The sequence below is a fragment of the Dermacentor albipictus genome, chromosome 1 (genome assembly GCF_038994185.2).
Source record: "Dermacentor albipictus isolate Rhodes 1998 colony chromosome 1, USDA_Dalb.pri_finalv2, whole genome shotgun sequence".
Classification (NCBI taxonomy): Eukaryota; Metazoa; Arthropoda; class Arachnida; order Ixodida; family Ixodidae; genus Dermacentor; species Dermacentor albipictus.
Genome location: NC_091821.1, coordinates 408,819,464 through 408,840,683, shown reverse-complemented (window position 1 = coordinate 408,840,683; position 21,220 = coordinate 408,819,464).

Genomic DNA, 21,220 nt, shown 5'->3' with positions numbered 1-21,220 from the left:
ACATTTAAAGATAAATATAAATGTGCAGATCCCACGAACTGTGGCAATCCATGCAAGCGAAGCTTTGTATACTGTCTGCTTTGATCGACAATAAGTAGCGGTGATGTTGACGGTGAATGTGTAATTTCTTGCGCATTTAGTCGAATACGAGAGTGGTGAGTTGATGTTAAACGTTACCTTGCGTACACCACTGCTGTTTGTCTGCGTATAGTCCACAGAACACGCAGGGAGACGCGTTTAATTGAGGCGTAGTTGTGCGTCATCGTTCGTAATCTCCGAGCGTTGAGCCTTATCATTGCCTCACATGGCACATGACATCGTGACAGAAGTGTTACACTTTATATTGAATTATGGGGCAGTGCGCAGCTCAATTAAATATTATAAAATTGTATGCATACGTTGTATACAGACATTCGCTGTTCGCACCACGTTTTGTTTGGTTGTGAAGATGGTCCTGTTCGGCGCGACACTTCTTTCGGGCCTGAGTGTCCTCGGCCCTGTGTGCACGCTCTGGGGCCATTTTTTCTGGCGCGTGTTTACGTGCTCCTTCTGCGCACGTGACCAGGACGCTGTTGAGGCGCCCACTCCAAGCGAGCTCTTCATGTTATGGGCAATTACAATGTTTATCACGGCCCAGCATGCGACCTTCGCAGCCCAGCAACTGCGTTTTTGTCGCGTAGGAAAGCAAGCACAGCACGTGCGATACGCACAAACTATGCGCGGAGGCGAGCGCCATGGGGTGGTGTTGCAAGAAACCCAGCGGCATGCGCGGCAAGACCATTACAATGCCTGGAAAGTCGGGAGAAGAGGCAAAGAACGCCTCGCTTTAAGAGGTCGCACTAAGTTGTGCTCACTCGGACTCAAACATGTCATGAGCTGGCCTAGCCTGGCTGACTCCGACTCAGTTCCACTGGAAGTCCCACCCAGTCCGGCTCACTCCGACTCACAGCCACCAAAATCAGAGCCCACCGAAATCACTCGAACTGGTGGGCTCACAGACCTAAAACGCTTGGTTCGTTTATATTCGTGGAATAATGGACTCTGATTCAAGCAACTCAAAAAAGGACAGAGTCCCACAGAGTTGAAGAATCGGGGGTGCAAACCCAATGATGCTCTCAATATCACTGGCTGGGGCTGGATTTCATTTTATTATTATTTTTCTTTCTTTTCCAGATACGATCTGCCGAAAGGCATATGGGGAAAAAGAAAATCTCATAAAAGCTTGCTTTTCTGTGTCGTGCTGGAACTGCAGCAATGCCTCGGCAAAATTATTGTCTGCTACCCAACGGGCGTGGTTCATTATATACATCTGCTACAGCCCTTCTTAAAATCTTGCATGATTATCGGCAAGATTATCGGCGTTCCAGGCCACAGCCAAAGTAGGTGTCGAACATCTCACGTTGCCACAGGAGCTGAGTAGTTGGGGCACGTTCCTTGGTCAACTTTTGTCGGTCCCTAAGCTCAGGCAACGGATAGTTTAATTAGAACCTCTGCAGCACGAAGCGTCCGAAGAGAAAGTTCACACACCGGGAATCGCCACCACTTGCTCGTGGTAAGGGTCTTATTTTTGATAAAAAGCCATATCTCTACGCAATGACGTCAAAATTAGCAGGTTGCTTTGGCATTGCGCAAGTGCAACATATTTGTGTGTGCGCGCGTGGATATGTAGGGAGGGGGTGGGGACGCTGCACCCTGGCATAAGAACTGTACAGACATCGTATGAGCAATGTTTCTGAATTGGTGAATTGTCTCTACGCATGGAAGTGCCTGAAGAGTTTGCTGTATAACTTGGAACCTATAATCAGTAAAATCTGATTTGACTAGTACTCCCTTCACATTCATTCACATTTCACGTTGACATTGATTCAAATTTTGTTTATCTTCATCAACGTTTCCTCACTCAGGCTTGCTGGTTTCGACGGGCTATATATGCTTGTACATACGGGAACTCGGAATCAGCGGACTCAGCCCCGCGTGTAGTCTTATAGACTATTCGAACCTCTTGCGCATCACTTACTAGAAGTCAGTAAGACTCACATGCCCTTGAAGTCAATAAGATTCACTCAGACTTAGACTATGACTTACTTGTGCTCATCGTGTGGGTATTTCATGCTCAGACTTGCGAGTGGCGCTGAGTGATGCATGAATGAGCTGACACACTAGCGAATTCCATAGTCCATTGTTCTAGGTCAGTACTTCAGAAGGGAAACAGTGCAGAAGAATATGTCAATGGCTGCTTCAGTTCCTACGTTCTACAGGCCTGTAGGATGCACTATACCTATGGCTGTGTACAGTGTTTCTCTTTCTGTTTTTCTCCCGTTACACAACCCCACGAGCATGGTAGCTAACCATACCTGCTTCTTGTTTACTTCCCTACCCACCTTTCTTAGATGCTTTCATAATTTATGCACACTTTGAGTGAAGGGCCGCTGAACGACGCCCATCTCTAGCTTTTATTTCTTGGGACTTCATCAATATTTAACATTCTGTACAGGAGGCCGAACTCATGCGTCGTCGGCGAAACTGCGAAGAGGTCGCCATAAATTGCCGAGACCGTGTAGCATATTAACTGAGAGTCGGCGTATTAGATGTAAACCTCCTCGCATGGCTGAGGGCTATGTTGAAGTACGGTGTCGGATCACTAATCACAGCCTTGTTTGCACTCGCATATCTGCGTGGCGGCGGCAAGGCAGTCGCGTTGGCTGGAGTTGAGCCAAACACATTTGCAAGTATTACAACTGATGCTGTGACGACAGTTTCTAACGATGGCCCTTGGTTTCACCACACGCATCTTGACGTAATGCTTAGTATACTCGCGAATGCGCCGTCGTCACAAGACGACATTCTGCGCCAGCTATTAGAGGCAACTACACGAAAACGTGTGCCAGGCGCCATTCGTCTTCTAACAGCTTGCTGCTCACTTCCGGGTTATACGCCATGCGCAAGCGGCGTAGAGGCGGCCGTTGGAACCGCAGGCGGGCCTCGCGCCGGAGACGCCTGCTTTCACTGCAGGCATGCATGACTTAAGTGTGTGGGTGCGATCTGCCGCTTGTGCGCCTCCCAGATAGTTACTTCTGCACTGTCAGTGTGCGCGAGGAAATCGCACTGTGCAATAGTCGACACGTGTCCGACTCCACGGCCCTCTGGGACGACATTGTCTCCTTACGCGGCAAGTGTTTGCCGTGAAAGAGCATCAGCAAGTTTGCCTACGAAATGGAGCTCATCGCCAGCATGCCGCTTTCATTATAACGCACCGGTCTGCTAATGGTTCCATTTGTTGGCCCATGAACCAACGTTCGTTATGCACACACTTGCTTCGTTTACATGCCATGTTTTTTGTTTTTGTTTTTTGCAGTAGGTTGAGGGAGCGCCGTTGCACCTGCGAATGGTTCGTATACAGGTGTGGCCACGTGAGAAGCCAGCAATGGTAAAGGTTGCAAACCAGCGCGATGAGCTTGAAAACAATAGCACATATAGGGCTCCGGCAATAATTAAGGGTTGATTGTTTTTATGCTTGCGTGTTACCACTGTCTGCACAGCATGGATTTCACATGTTCCATCGTTAAACAAGCAGAGCCTTTCGGTGATTTCACGGGAGCACGCGAGTGAGATATCGGAAGATGCCATAGCTGAAAATTTGCTTCCTTGGGCAGTTAAGAGCATATTTGATATTAGACTATATAGATTAGATTAGATATTAGATTACATTACATTAGATTATATTAGAGATTTTATATCTCATGTTATTTTTCAGTGTCACCACCATTTTTACTAGTATCACCCTCGCACCCAAATGCAAAATTAAACCGCATGTTGTATCGCCTGTTGTAGTGCCCCGATTCTGAACAGCGAATGCAGCACTTTTTAATTAATTAAAAGAATACGCTGACACAATATTAACAGTTTAGAAGCAAATACAAAACATGGCATTAAATATTTCTTGTATAAACCACTTGCTACATCGAAATCATCTTCAATATAGAGACAACTACAGTAAAGCAACATGAACATATATTGACTCATTTGATGCAAAAGAAGAAAAAGAGAGCAAACACTCGCTACCACCACGAGCAAGAAAACAAAACAAAGAAAAAAGAGACATGAAGGTTTCAGAATTGACCATAACGCACGACACAGCTGGGTAAATTGAATATGCATAAGTTGCAGACATCAGGGCTTCGAAGTCCAGGCGTTTCCCATTATCGCGAAGTGATATTAAGAGGCATTCAAAACGAAGTTGAATGCCCTGTCAAAAGCCCTTAATGCTCATAGACGACAGGTTGTACAGTCAACATGCAGATAGCAGAGGCTAGCGTACGTCGAGCGTTATACTCGGCAGGTTGCATTTCAGTGTCATCGATAGGCAGAGCAACAGCCGATTCCGTACAACACATGGGTGATTGCGTGACCGTTTTTTTGGAGGCGCCATCACCTGCTTTTTAACATGGAGCCCTTTGTTCAAAGCGTCTAAACACAATGAGCGCTTCACAGGTTTGCTCCGCATTTACTGGCTTAGCTTTTCGGATTTTTTTTTTCGAAGGGGGGCATCAAGTTCTCATCAGTAACAGCAACCTAATGTTTATGGTATCTTCTGGACTTTAGATGAGGCGACCAAGTTCAAACGACCCGCTATGGTTGCTTAGTGCCGATGGTGTTATGCTGCTAAGCACGAGGTCGGGGGATCGAATCCCGGCCACGGTGGCCGCATTTTGATAGGGATGAAATGCGAAAACACCCGTGTACTTAGATTTAGGTGTCCACATTTCCGGAGTCCCCATCTACTGCGTGCCTCATAATGAGATCGTCGTTTTGGCATGTAAAACACTATAATATAATCATCTAATCTAAATTGAAACATGGAAGCACTCAATAAAGACGCAGCGACATCACGCAAAAAATGAAAACACAGTGATTGCTCTAAAACTGCAGCAAACAAAGCGCGATTGCTTATCTTCTCCGTCGAACAGCCGCGACCTACCGCCATCATCACTCTTGCTCGCGAAGCAGCACCGGAACCTAAGTGTGTGCCTGACCATTTTTTGTACGTGCTAAAGCGCCCAACTATGCAGCAGTTGCTTCAAGACGTTTTGCAACCGATTGGACGATCGTGATCGGCCAAGATACACTAATTACGTTCCCTAGCCTTGTCTCCTACGGAAGACGACTGTTTTCAGAGCGGATATCTTTGGTGTGTGGTGACGCTGACGTGTCCTGACGTGAACTCAGACGTTTAATGTGCTCCTACATGCAGTGGGCTTCCGTGTCTAGAGCCAGTGTAAATAACGTAAAATGAACCATTTTTCCTTCATTCTTACTACCGGACGTACTCATCCCTGTGCCGGGTGGATTCCCGGCCTAAACGCTACCCCGAGCCGCAAGAATACGCACATTCATTTTAAGATATTCTATTTCAACCTAAAGAGGACAACACGGGAAAAAAGAAGCACGTAGAGGCTTCAAATTATTTGTTAAGCTTAAGGGTAATGCGACGGGTGATGCAGAGATGTGGCGCAGCCTCGTTAGTGCTCTGTGCAAGTAAAGAAACAATGAAAGTTTATTTTCGCTAATTGTTATGAACTGGTCCATACTTCCGACTCATGGCTGAGTTAGGCGGCCCTCGCCTTAACATTTTCTTGTGTTACGTAAATAACTAATGAAGCACCTAAATGTAAGTTGGGTCGTTGTTATTGCATAGCGAATTTGCGAAGCTTGTGTCGTATACTTTTGTGTTCATTCGCGTAGTAGGATGCAAGGTACTACGACGGTTGTATATATGCATCTTTACTGCGCCACCAACATCCGGTTCTCGTTGCATAGATTACAACTTCAACAGTCTTAAATCTCTCTTTCTCTCTATCCCCCTTCCACTCTCTTTCTCTTTTTATCCCCCTTAACATTTTCCCCCGTGCAGGCTGAAAATGTTAAGGGGGATAAAGGGGGATCTCTCTCTCTCTCTCAACAGTCTTAAACAGATAACAAAAAGAAACACGGCTAATAGTCATAAGACGTCACCGTATACACTTAAACTTAAGATAACCTCCTAAGGTAAGGATTAGTTGGCATGTTATGGCAGGCTCTTGGATAGCACATTCATGGCACATTGGGCTAAACCAGGTTAATTCAGGTTTGGCGAGATAAACCAGTACGGCGATTAAATTGTCTTTGGGTGTTAACGTTCCGACCCGGCCTCTAATAATAGGTTTATGAGAGAGCTACCCAAATGAGAACTACGCTTTAAAAGTAACGCTCGGCGTAACGCAGCTCCTAAAGGCATAGTAAGCACCAGCCACAAATTCAGGAGAAAATTGAAACTGAAATATATTTGCTGCGCTAGGCACTCTAGAACATGAAGAAGATTATGAGAAAGGGATAAATATTGCAGGCAGTGTAAGGCCTGTTGCATATTGAAATAAGATATATTTGCCCCAAATTTTGTTTTACCTGTATCATAGCCTTTTCCAAAAACTATACAGTGAATGAAGAGAATTGCGGTCTCTCTCTCTCTCTCTCTCTCTCTCTCTCTCTCTCTCTCTCTATATATATATATATATATATATATATATATATATATATATATATATATATATATATATATATATATATATATATATATATATATATATATATATATATATATATATATATATATATATATAAAGGTTAGTTTACGTAAGCGGTACTATAACCTTGCCGTCTATTTTATTGACTGTGAATGCCTGAGCATCGTCATCTTCGTCGGAAGCAACAAAGGTAGCCGGAATATATGATAACAATGTTGAAGTGGTCACCATTGCCTCACTTATTCGTTTTTAATACCCTCATTTTTACAAACAACTACATCGGAAACTTTTCTAGCCACTCCAAACAATATTTTGCCGAAATCGAGGCAAATAATAATCCTGAACACTTTGAGGGAAAAAAATTCTTCTAACATGCTTTTGAAGAACCCAGCGTACTTAACAAAGTACATGTGCATTCATTTTTCTTGGCACGCTATAAATATGTGCAGTATATGCACTGCCACGCCTTCATTATTTACGACATCCTTTTCTAAAACTTACAAATGAGAGTACCGGAAGCACAGTAGCACTATAAACTTATTGTATGTCTATGCTCCGGTCTTTCTTTATCTCTACTTTGCTATCACTCTACCTCACCCTCCCCTCTGTCCCCAGGGTAGGGTAGCAAACCGGATCTTCCAATCTGGTTAACCTCCCTGCCTTTCCGCTTTCTTCTTCTTTTCTCTATCTCTCTCTTCACACATAAATATCAGCGTCTACAAGCGAGTACCACGCATAGTAAAAAATATTTGGAGGTGGCGCACGCAGCATAGCCTGTTGTGTTCCCTACTTCTCTGGTTTGGCGATGATGAGACCCAAAACGTCATACAGCTGGAAAAAAAAAAGAAAACTAAAATTCTGTCATCTTGGCAAGACCTTCGATAGCAAAATGACGCACTAAGTAAACGCAGCATGTCTTTTTCTTCATTTATTCAAAAATAAAAATTTTGCTGTATTTTAGAAAGTACTGTCGACCAAAAAAAGTTTACGCACCATGGGATCCGAGAAAGAGCTGAATATATCCGCAGCCTCACAACCCAGCCTGGTATTCGCATTTCCAGCATCTACTAGTATATGCGAACAATATTCTGATAAATCGTTTTACTAACAACTGATACAGGGTACTAAAAATTCAACGTTTTCCGAGGTCCCATGGACCGCGAACTTTTTGCTCGACGGTACATTGGACGCTAATGGTTTAGGTCGATCGGGCGACAGCACCCTTCGTCGAGGCAGTGTGCGTCTGCTTTACAATATGTTATAAAGCTTCTCGTCGTTGCAAACACCCTGGACGCCTCAGGGGCTTCATTTGTATAGCACAAACGACGGCCACGACGGCAACCGTGTGACCATTATTAACATTGTCCCATCTCTCGACAATGTTCCTGTGTCGTATACACGCGTTCCTTTGGCGCACATGGAAACCAGCCGGTTTGACCTCGCACGTTCGGTTGTGCAAAAGTAGGTGTAGTGACGCAAAATAACCGTCGAACTGTTACAGAAGCCTGAAACACCAAAAAAAGCGGCAAACAAGAAAGTTTGATTCACGTAGGCGAGTGGAACCTTAGCAAGCCATTTTCTCTATTGTTGAACACAGGAATATCAACCCTGAGTTTTATTTGCTCTTTTCAGATCGGTAACCACAATTCACTTGCTTGCTTGCTTGCTTGCTTGCTTGCTTTTTTTTTGTCTTACACAAAAGCGAAGTCCTGCTCTTTCTTGCACATCTTTCCGCAAGCTATATTGTTTTGCAATAAATATGATGCAATAAGTTACTTTGTTCTTTGAATATTTCAACGGTATCAAGCTCAATGCCCGAATGCGCGAACAAAAACTGTTGCCTCAAGAACTAGATCAGTGCGCACACTTCTATATCAAACTTCCCTCTATACTATCTGTGTTGACCACCTTGTTCTTTCTTTCTTTCTTTCATAATCTTGTTTCTCAAATGGATATATGTTGGACGATTTTTTAAAGGTCAATGAACAACTGCACTTTGCCCACATCCAGTAATATGCGCGCAAACTCTTATTGTGGTGTCGGATATTTACGTTGCGCAGAACGGAATACAGAGCACAATATGATGAATAGAAACAATATTACCACAAGAAAAAAAAATTATGCTTTGACGTCATGCAGGGACGTTGTGAGAATACAAAAAAGAAAAAAAATGCACGTTTCTATTAATTATTTATTTTCATTATTCAGTACATTATAAAAAAAGGTAAAGCAAATCAAAGAAAGAAACCCTTGCAACTAATAAAAAGTGGTCTTCCTGTCCCCGACAGCTCCAAAAGCAGCCCTCGGCCCTGTGTCACATTGCGGACGTTCAAACGAAGCCAAATTTGTCGTTTCAGAAAACAAAATGATTGGATGAGACGGGCTGTAGTAAGTCGTTTAGGTTATAGGTTGGTGTGATTCCTTTATGCATAAACGGCCTTGACAGAGGGCAAGGGCACAGAATGGACGTCGTTGTTTTGGAGACTAGCCAAGGCCACGCACTGCCCTCCATATAATGGACAGTGGTTTACGAGGGTCAAATGATTCGCGAAACGTCTTCCACAGTGCTCAAGCTTATATAGCCGAAGGTTTCTGTGCGAAGATTGCAAGTAGTGTGGTCACCGTGAATGGCCAAATTCCGGGCGAGGTTCCTGCGACACGCTACCCGAAATTCGATGTGTCCTTCTCAGTCGAGGAACTGGGTGCTGCTTCGGCCTCCTGCCGTGCGTTCATCGTCGCCAGGGCTGGACGGCATCACATACGCTGCTATATGCCACTTGGGTGAAGATGACCGAGGTTGACTTCTGGAATATTGCAGCCGGTCATTAAATAATGGCGTCGTTCCTGAACGGTTGAAGTCCATGCAGCCACTTGATACCAGTCCTGAAGCGTGGAAAGTCGCCCCCAGGAAATCCTTCTTTGTGCAAAGTTTGGATGGTCGAACCCCTGAGCATTACACTTGCAATGGCGTCCCGCAGGGCAGGGCTCTCAGCCAAACTTTGTTCAACCTTTGTTCAACCAAAGCCTGCCAGTAATGACCTATGCGGCCAGGGAACCAAGAGCTATAGGTGGTATTACAAAGCAAACGGGACTGGGGTAATTTACATTCAGAGCAATAAGTGGAGTTGTAAAGTGGATTGCAAAGTGCATATAGCCGGTGGTCTATCACAGCAGCAGAGTGAGCGCTAAGGAAAGAGAAGCACAGTCCAGGTCTGTAAAGGATTAGGCACAGGGGTGTAAGTAGAACATTTGTAGCCATATAAGGGAGTCAATTGAAGAAAATAAAAAAAGGAAAAGGTAAATAAATAAGTAAATAAAGATAAAAGACAGATGAGACAGGAGGCGTTCGTCCTGTAGTGGCAATTGATTTATCATAATTTGATCATGATTACCTCCGGCCATCATAATGCCCTAAGGCTTATTGGGGTATAATAAAATATATTATAGTGCTTGCGCCATGAGGGGCTGGGCCCTTCTTTTTCAATACGAATTTCAGCGAGTAACCTATGAAATAAGTGAGAGAGAGAGAGAGTTGATGGACTCCGTCGAGTTCTGCTGTGTAGCGGTTAGCTCGAGTTCAAGTTCCGGAAGAATATTTGCTGCACGCTTAGATAAGAATACAGCGGACGTCATCATTGAGAAATCAGTTGCTTCTCCGCTGAGCTACTACAACGTGTAAAGGTTTTATTGAAGTAAAGCTCCCTCTAGCAGCTTTCATTTTTTTGTCTTCACTCAAAAGAGCAATAATTCCCTGCATTGAGCGTTCCGAATCTCTACCTAGGATATACCTCTATAGAGTCATATCATACGTGAAGGACTCCACTAACTTTGAATCGAATTGCTGTAATGTGAGCGTATACTTAAAGCACCAAGCAGCATTGCTGCGTCATGCTTTTCTGTAGGATTGCGGCAGTCACGGTGGAATATAGAGCCTGCGACTTCGCGCACAGAAAAAAAAACATCCGTAGCAATGAGAGCATCTGCTATGTTTGCCCCACAATACTGTTCATTCATTCATTCATTCATTCATTCATTCATTCATTCATTCATTCATTCATTCATTCATTCATTCATTCAATCCCAGCTGCAAATCATATGGCTACAGCTCTATCGCATCGGCGCCGTGGTGAAGTTCACGACGCCGTAAGAGGAGTCTGTGCCTGGAAGGACAGTACTCCAGTTGCGAACCATGCATCGCACTGAAAAAAAAAAAAAAGTGATCGCGCTAAAGGTCTACCTTTCACATTTGCCACCGAAATATATGTTCCTTTGGCGTGCGCGTGGCATCACAGGTACGATCACGCGGACCTCGGTTACTTCAGTGTCGGCGCCCGTGGAAGCTGAGCGGCACTTGTAATGTCACATCCTGCACTCACACCTCGTCTAAGCGGCCTTCCAAACGCCCCGCCGTCCACTCAGCGTAGCCACCTGGCTGCCTTCCCGGTCCTTCCGGTGGCGCTCTGCCACCTCGCAGCCACCTTCGCGCGCCGCGAGCAGTCGAGACAGTGCGGCGACAACCGTCTGGCACCGGCGAGACGCGACCCCAGGCGACGGCACGCGCGCAGGTGCGCGACAGCTAACCGCATCGTCTCCTGGCCCGATCCTCCCCCGCACGCATTCGCGCAATTGCAGGAAGCTCGCTTCAGTGGTCATGCCTATTTGCCCCGCAGCGGCGACCCGCCGAGACGGAGCCCCGGGGTAAGCACCGCCACGAGGCCATCTATACAATTACCCAAAGCGCCCCTCTTCTCAGCTCTACTCAACCTCGCTCGCTGTCCGCCGCTCGGAGGAGACTGCCTCTATTCCTTTGTCGTGTTCTTTTTTTCATATCCAGGCTCCTCGAGATCTCGTTACCCAGCGTTTTCGGAGCATATTGTTGCGCTCGGGCCCTGCACTGCGGCCAGGCTCTTAGCTAACAATATGGCAAACTGGTATTCTCAATGATCCGGACATTTCGCGAAAGAAGAGAAAGAAGAAAAGGGAAAGGGCGAGGGGTTGAGCGGTCGGTCGGCGCCGAAAGGGGGCTGGGGGGTGGAAAGGCGAGCGCGAAGAGTGGATGCCGAAAGCAGGCGCAATACTGTGCCGGCAGCAGCAGCAGCAGCAGCTTACGCAGGAGCGCGCACGTCTTCGGCATTCTTGACCTTCGGTGCCAGCCCACGTTGGCCGGCTGCGAGGCGAAAAAAAAAAAGAAAAGGAGAGCGGGGCACGCGCGAGGACTCTTTCATTGCGCAGCAGCAGCGCCAGCAACGGCATTATAAGAAGAAGAGTGGATTGCCCCTGCAATGCCATTACCGAAGTGCAGCACACACACAGAAACGGTCAGTGGCGGCGCTCGGGAACGCTATGGCTCTCCTTTACGAGGAGGCTGGGCCCGCAGAGAGGGGCCCCATCACCGTCATCACCGCTACCGGCGAGGATAATGAACGACGGAATGCGAATACCCACCCACCCACGCTTGTTCCGGCTGTGCTGCGATGGCCGAGCCGCCGCCGCGGCGCGCTATTTACGCACGAAGCAACGCCAGAAACTGCGGCGCGCGCGTCGTCGGCTGGGGCAAAAAAAAGTGGCGCCGCAGGCCGCGACGTCCGCACTACAAACAAGGTAACCGACGGAAAGCGCGGGGTTGTGCCGTGCTCTGCTCACGTTAACGAGCGCTCTTTCTTTCCCCCGAGTGCGCGTGGCTGCAAACCGCCAATTCATGACCCTTGCGCCTTTAAAGGAGGGGGAGGGGGTGGTGGGGAGTCGAAGACGGGAGGGGAGTTGGTTTGGCGGTGCGTAGCCCGGCTCTTAGGTACTTCTCATTCACTTTGACACAGTCAAGTTTCTCCTGGGCGTACTGTACTTCACGAATAGCTTAAAAATATATACACATTGGCGCAGTTAGCACTCAGTTTACAAGATATTGTACGACGAACTAAATTACACAGGAAACGCGATGGTTCGAATTACCTTATATAGACGTGCACGGCGTCATAAGTGACTCGGGCGTTGAAGCAACTCTTGAGTATATCCACCGCATAATTTTTGACAACTACGCGCCCAACTGCGAATACGCGCGGTTGAAAAGCACACGAGCGAAAAATTCCTGCTCAACCCATCTCACGATGAATGTCGAGGTTAATGCTATTAGCACTGAAGCAATGCAGCGACGCACCGTATTGCCACCGAACGAAACGCGACATGTATCCAAGACGTCTACGCAGCCGGGCTCCGTTCTACGCATCCCTGTAGACACGCTGCGCCATCTGGGGCCGCCGACACGAAGTGCGTGCGTGGCGCTTGTCTGAATATAAATTCAGACAAGATTGAGTATATGTGACGTGGGCTCAACTCCTGCCAACACCGTATATACATTAAATGCTGTTTTTCTCAATCAATAGTGGCACCCGCCCAGTGTCCCATGCCCAGTGAGCGCAGTTACCCCGACGGTGTGTTTTGAAGATGGTTCCCTCTGAAAAGCAGCCCAATGTTCTACTCATTAGACTATGGACCACCCGGTGGCTCAACCTGCGCGTGAAGTATCTTTAGGATTCTAAAGACTACGTTTTCATGAATATTTAGACTGCGTTTCATTTAGACTACGTTTTCATGAATATACTCGCATATTCGTTCACATATCAGTGTTTTCTGCTTTACGTATCCCGTGTCTATACAAGTAAACTTTTTCTATTAATTATCATATAATAATTTATCATCGGTCATTGTACCATCCATCCAGCTCTTAATAGTTGATATTGAGGTGCGCTGTTCTCGGTCATGCAGCATGATAAAATTTTAAAAAATGGGGCAATTACTATATATCATCACAAATTCTCGCCGCCGTGTTTTTGTCCGTTTTTGTTAGTTGTAATCTTCCTTTACGGGCTTTTGCGACAGCTTCCGAATTTCAGCCTTACATGTGCTCTCGATTAAGTGTGGTGCTTATGTACTTTTATTTCCAGGCATATTTGGATGCAGCTCTGCCTCGCGCACGAGTGCTTGTTCGATGCACTCGTGTCTACAATCGAAAGCATTGAAGACAGGCGACAAGAGATGCGTAAAAATGTCAAAGAGGATCAAGTTCGGTGGGCCGTCCTTTATAGATATGTAGATCCAACGAACTTTTTGAAATTTATGTAAGTCGAAGTTTTCGGCAAGCAGTTACTTAAAATCTATAAAAAAATCACGCAGAATTCATCTATACGATGGCCATCCAAGAATGCGAATACCCTAAACGCATGTATGAAGCATTTACTGCAGCCGAGCTCCTCGCGCACGCTTCCTTTAGACAGGTGGCGCCTTCTGGCGTCGTCGCCGTGATAGCTACGCGCATCCAGTTGTGTATATACATACATACATACATACACACACACACACACACACACATATATATATATATATATATAGTGACCCAAGTTGCAGTAAAAGAGTTTCATTGAAGATCGCACATACCCAGGTGTACATAGCAGAGTTAGCGTCAAGAAGTAATAATTTATTTATTTATTTATTTATTTGGTACATACTGCTAGCCTTAACGAAGGCTTTGGCAGGAAAGGGTACATTCACGAAGGGGAAAATACATCATTCACACAGGGTTCAACGATAATCGTTTACAAGAGGCCTTGGCTTTGGTTTAAAAACAAGCTTATTCATACACATACAGCGATATGACAATGCTCATTCTTGGTGACAATAAAACATAATGTAAAAACCACATTTCATCTCGTAGCAATAAAGATATGGTCAGACAGCTTAGACAAAAAGGAATTGAAGGTTGTACAATCGACAACCTCTTGTGGTAACAGATTCCATTCTCTGATAGCTGGTGGGAAGTATGAATACTTGAAAGTGTCATTGTAAAACCTATACTCAGATAATTGTTTATTGTGTTTCGTTCTTGAAATTCTAGCGTTAGAGTGTGCTAAAAACTTGTTCTTGTCTATTTTTAAAGCATGTATACCGACGGAGAATAAACAAGAATTTTATTCTGAGATATCTAGCACGATCAGTAATTGGTGGGAGTCCGGCTGAGCGTACAAGCTCAGTTGGGGAATCATGACGACGGTATTTATTAGAAATGAATCTGGCTGCTTTTCTTTGTACGTTCTCTAACTTCGCTATGGCATATTTAGTGTATGGAAACCAGCATATGGCGCCGTATTCTATAACGGAGCGAATGAGTGTCTTGTACGCGAGTAGTTTGGTATTGGGTGAAGCGTATCTGAGGGACCGTTTGAGGGAAAAAAGCACCGAGAGTGATTTTGTTGCCACGTATGACACGTGTTTGTTCCATTTTAGATCGGAAGAAGTGAAGATACCTAAATGCTTTTATTCTTCAACCCTTTGTAGTTCTCTTTTCTGAATTTGGTATGGAAAGGTTAGTGGTGCTTTCTTTCTCGTGACTGTCATGCAGACAGTTTTTTCTGCATTTAGCGTCATCTGCCAGTCCGGACACCATTTTGCTATCTTTTTAAGTGCGTCATTCACAACAGCCTGATCATCCTTGGTCTGTATTGTTTTATAAATAATGCAGTCATCTGCGAACATGCGTACAATTGCGTCAATGCCATTTGCTATGTCGTTTATAAAAAGAAGGAAGAGAATGGGAGCTAAAACTGTGCCCTGAGGCACACCGGATAGACCTTCAATGTAGTCTGAGGATTGCCCTTAGAAATGAACGAATTGTTGACGTCGTGACAAATATGCTTTTAACCATTTTGTAAGACTACCGTGTCCCAGAATTCCTTGCAGTTTATGGATTAGTTTTGGATGCGATACCCGATCAAAAGCTTTTGATAGGTCTAGAAAAATTGTGTCTACCTGTCCTCGCCTATCGATTGTTAATGCTAGGTCATGAATAGTTTCTATTAGTTGAGTTGTTGTAGACAAACCACTCCTAAATCCATGTTGGTTAGGGTTAATTAGAGAATGTCTTTCAACAAAAGTTACGATGTGTTTTAATATTAAATGCTCAAAAATTTTCCCCTCTGTACAAGTGAGTGAAATAGGACGGAAGTTTGAAGGATTTGTAGCATCACCTTATTTATGTATTGGAATAATTTTACCCATCTTTAATCTCCCCCATCCCTCTCCCATGTGTAGGATAGCAAACCGGTTAAGCTAAACTGGTTAACCTCCCTACCTTTCCTTCTCCACTTTTTCCTTCCTTCCTTCCTTTAGCAATTTTCCATTCTTGAGGAACTTCAGAAGTTTCCAACGATTTTGTAAAAATTAGCAATAAGTATTTGGAAACCCATTCAGCATACCTTCTGAGAAAAGTATTTGGAATGTTATCTGGGCCGCTGGATGTTTTTATATCAAGATTAAGTAATAAAGAAAGAATTCCCGTTTCCGTTATATTTAGCTCACATGGTACCTCACCTATGTCGCTTGTCTGGGCGACCATGTCTGGGATAGTGTTATTGTCCACTGCGAAAACTGATTGGAAAAATTGATTAAATTGGGTAGCCTTGGTTAAAGCTTCTGTTGGCAATAAGTTGCTCTTCTTCGGAACCCTAGATTTTAGATAGTGCCAAAATTTATGAGGGAATTTTTTAATGAAGTTATTTAGGGTTTCATCTAAGTACTTTTGTCTAGCCGTTTTCGCTGTTATCTTCAACGCGTGAGAAGGTTTGCTGATTTCTTTTGTACACTTGAAGAAAGAAGTTCTGTTGTTTCTAAGTTTTCTGAGCATAATAATAATAATAATAATAATAATAATAATAATAATAATAATAATAATAATAATAATAATAATAATAATAATATTTCTTTCACTCATGAAGTGAGGGAGTTCGGGAAAGAAAGCTGACAAGTTAGCTTGACTAGTTCCCAGCTCCCCGGAGTACAAAGTAGAAGAAACAGAACGCTTTTCGTACGGCAACATAAAAACCACAAACAAATAGTAATAGTAATGCAGCAATAACTTGTCGATAACAGTGAGAATAAGTAACTATAGAAAAACATTTTGCTAACTGCGTGATAGACCAATGTTAAAGGAAACGTACAAACATGAAAAAACTGCAAGTAAAAAGCGGTACATAACGAAGGAAAAGACGAAAAATAAAACGGCACACATTTGTGTAGTATGAAACAGTACATTGGTACATTGCAATGCGTATAGCGTACATGTGCAGAGATGAAAAAAACCACATGAAATTCTGTCATGGGAAAGGAGCTTTGCCACAGAAGAACAATTTCAGTTTCTCGTTCGATGCTGTTACGGGAGCGAAAACGTTGTTATGGCAGAAATTTAGCAAATGCAGTAGCGTTCTGTTTACCATTTGTTGTCCGTATCCGCTTCTGCACGTTTTGATTAGCCATGGCTGTGTGTTTCGATTCTCATAACGTGTGGTCCTTTTAGAAAGCGATGTCAACCGTAGTAGGGAATAGCTGTTATTTTTTACTTCAAGCTTATAATGTGAACACAGGCAATGCGGATATAGCTCGTCTATTTTCATTATACAGTACTTCAAGAACAGAGGGTGTGAAGGGTGACTCTTGGGGACGTTTTCAATATTTCGTAACATTTTTTTCTGTAATATCATGATTCTTTGCAAATAACCTTTGTTGTGTTCCCTCAAACTAATTGGTAATATTTCATATGTGAGTAGAATAGCGAATTGTACAATAGAAGCTTAACCTTTGACGGTAGAATGTATCTGTTGACGTATGTCAATGCAATGATGCGAGATAGTTTTGACACAACGTGGTCGATATGAATGTCCCAAGTCATATTTTCACTGCAATACACATAAGTATTTTAAATGCGCTTACTAGTTCTACCTTTGAGTTTTGCAGCTTAATGTCTGAGGTAATGTTAACTTTCTTGTTTTTTTCAGGGTATATGACAGCCTTCGTTTTACTAACGTTTATTTTAATTTGTTAATTTGCGCCCGTGTATCAAATTCCACAAGCGTTCTGTTTTGTACTTTCTGCAGAAAATAACAGTGTCACATCATCAGCATAAATGACAAATTTCACCATAAGATCGACGTTAACAATGTCACTCAAGTATGCGTTAAACAAAAATGAGCCCACAATACTCCCTTGAGGTACGCCGGCAGAAATTGGTAATGTATTAGAAGAGCAGCCATTTAAATACACAATAAGTTCATTGCATATTCCTAGCGGCACCCACACGAGGGGCTTACATTTTTAGACTGTGTACCATCGAGATTAAGCCACGTTTTGAGACTGCACTGTCTTCGGGTTGGTCCATGTTGGTGGGATAGCTAGACAACAGGAAATAATTGGTGGGATAGCTCTAGATAACTGGAAATAAAACTGGTCTATGTGTACCAAGAATGCTATTCATATTCATGAAAAAAAAGAGAAACTGTCCGCTTTCTGCAGCGCGCAAATGCACGTACATGCAACAAGGCACGTCTTTAGGACATAGCAAGATGTTAAGTCTCGGTCTGCAGCGCCGGTGCATTTCGGAGCTTTTTCTTTCTTTTATGTAGATCAATGTGTGCCATATTTCTCTTTCCAGTTTATTTGACCTCGATACGAACTAGAATAACACTTGGCATGCAGCGACGCCATAGTAACGAGATAACAGACATGGTTGTTAATTCCCGTGTTGATTCGGAATCCTTGGAGCGATGCTACAAGCAATGCTTTCTTAAAAAGAAGGTATATTTCTGTGTATGAAAACGAACGAAAAAATTTAGTGTAGCTGAACGAGGAAAGAATGAAGCTCGAACGTACGTTTATACATGGCCTGCTGCCACCCCAATACTCGCACACAGGCTTATGAAGGCACCACAAAGCTTTCGTGACGAAAAAGAAAAAGAGACAGATAAAAAAAAAACAAAAACCCGCCGACTCCACCTATTTCCTGAATCACCGGGCATGCTCAGTCACCGGCAAAGAAACGTTGTCATTACCGGTGAGGGCAGGACTCGCGTATGTCAGAGTCGCAGAAGCAGAGAAGCGGTCATTATCGTTCGCGGTTTTTCGAACGCTCAGAAGTTTCGACGCGCGTTAGGAAATGCTTGGGGAAGAAAAGAAAAAAAAAATAAGAAAGACATGGAAGGAAGCGCGACTTGCAAAGAAACGTGACTGTTCGAGTCGCATGCATGCACTATAGTCCCGGTGCTCTTAGGCGTGCACCTCGTAGTTAAGGCACTCGAGAAGTGGTTTGATTGAGAACAGTGCGCAGGAGAAAGAGCCTCGGCGTCGGCCCTCCAGTGGAAGCCAAAGGAAACAAAAGAAACAGGGACGTCTTAGTGTTTGAATTAGTCCTTGTGGAAAGGCACCATTTTTTTTTTCATGGACATCAAGATACGGAGTCACATTGGCACCCACCACGAGAAATGTAACGGACTGTACTTCTGGTAGTTCCAACTACCTCACACTTTACTGAGGTCTGCACTCATCTCCACTCAAAAGCAAGAAGATGATTGCGCGCCTATTTGTGCAACTTTCGCGGTACATAGTGTCATTGATATGCACATCTAAGTGCCTTGGAGTAGTGATGGTAGCGATTCGTGTGCAAAGAAGGTGCTCTCACCCTTCCTATAAGAGACGCCACAGTCTCGACCCGACATAATTGAGTTACTTGGCACTGTGGGTTCTCGTGCTTTGTGTGCGGGTGTATTACGCATGAATGCGTTGCTTCATATGTCACCCCCGTCATTTCGTGTACCATGATCCCCTATGAAAATGGCCATTGCCTTTATGTTTCCTTCTTGTGTCCTATGTGACCTTTATGTTTCCTTGTCCTTTGTGTGACCTCCAGGATGTGAACTTTGTGTGTACTACGTGTTTACTCATCCTAACGTATACCTCGAGGATGTTACCTTTATTATGCCTTTAGGATGTGTCCTTTATGTTTACGGCGGCAGGATGTTAACTGGATGTGCACTATGTGTTACCTGAGTGTACACTTGAGTGCACATGTAGGTAACATAGAGTGCACATAACAACTGTCTTTACATATAATATAGGCAGATCTATCTGTACTGTGTGACAGGCATTGATACACTCAGCAGAGTCATTGTAAGTACTAAATCTTGACTTATGCTTTCATTTGGTCCAAGAAAACAACCCTTATTATAATTCTTGTAGGATGTGTCCTTTGTGTTTACGGCAGGATGTTACCTAGGTGTGCACTTCAGTACACACGTAGGTAACATAGTTCATTATATGCTGCGCATTCTATGTAACCTACATGTGCACTTGAGTGCTCATGTAAGTCACAGAATGTGTGCAGTGAGCATATTTTGCAACTAGTACAGTTCGATCTACCTGTACTGTGTGTATAGCCACTAGCAGATTCAGGGAAGAGGCACTAGCTGCTTGCTCACCTCACACTAGAGGCATGCCGACCGGTACTAAATGTGGCTGTATTGTGCGGAAAATTGAGCATGCCATGAAATAGGATAGTGTATGGTGGCGCCATGCATTATCTCCATATATAAAATATTTATTACTTTTTCAACCTGCTATTCTCCAGTAGCAAGTCAGATGCGAAAATCTAAAGTATTTAACCCAATATACAAGAATTTCATGAAAGTCTTGTGCCCGCTAGATCAAATACGTACATTTGATTGAATGTTTAGGACGGTTCTCACAGTAGGCGTCTTTCATGTTCATCATAGACTGATTATTTTTAGTCGCTATGTATGGCTTAAGCGCCGAGCATTTTTAGGTTTAAGCGATGGCGTTCTGCAATGTGCTCTCTGTAGCCGCCCCGGCTGACGTGCACGGTAAAGGACTTTGCGCATGCAGCTCGTGCGGCGAGCATTTTCAGTCGCTGTTGATGGCTTAAGCGTGGGCGTTCTGTGGCCGCCCCCAATGTCATGATGCCTGCTCTGTTTCGCTTGCAGTTCGTGAAATAATCTACTTAATTTATATATCTAGCTTATGCAAAAGTGTAGACATCAGGGCTTTTGTCATTGCAGATGATTGCAAGTTTGTGGTGTGCTTGCTGGCACAAGAGAACGACTTATTTTGCTGCTAGCACAGTGGAATGCGACCTTTACCACACAGGCACTAGCACATCTGGCAGTGAGAGCACCGTGGCTTCTGCAGTTTATAAAATTCTTTGCCTTGTACCTACTTCATGACATCACCTTTTGCAGTACAAGTGAGCAGTATGGCATCTATAGTTGCAATTAATGTTATCACAGAAATATGAGCACTATGCCATGTTTAGTATAAGTGCTCCAAATACACCAAACATTAACAATGGCAAGGCCCTTTACCTTTGCTCTGTGCTTCTAACAGAATGTAAATAAGTTCATGTCGTCCCTTGCAAACTTATATATAGTGCAGCATAATACTTGGAAAAGTGTTTCCCACATGCTATAGCTTAATCCGCAGAGCTGTCTTAACGCAAGACAGTAATTGACTTACTGATGACACAAAACCAGATTCTTGGCAGAATGTGCTTCACATCTCTCACATTCTGTAGCATCACTGTTTTGAGAAAGAGTTCACAAAATTGCATGCCACTTTTAAACATTTACTTTACGTTACAGTTCAATGGCACATAAACTAAGGATAAACCAAGGTCAGTAGGGATACACATGCAACACCAGAACCAATGATGCATCAACATTAAAAAATTGACAAACAAACAGAAGTTTATTTTGTTTGGCAACATAGAAAATCTGAACAAACAGCAACATGCTACATATATATAGTGCAACTGAATAGTTTATTCATTTGAT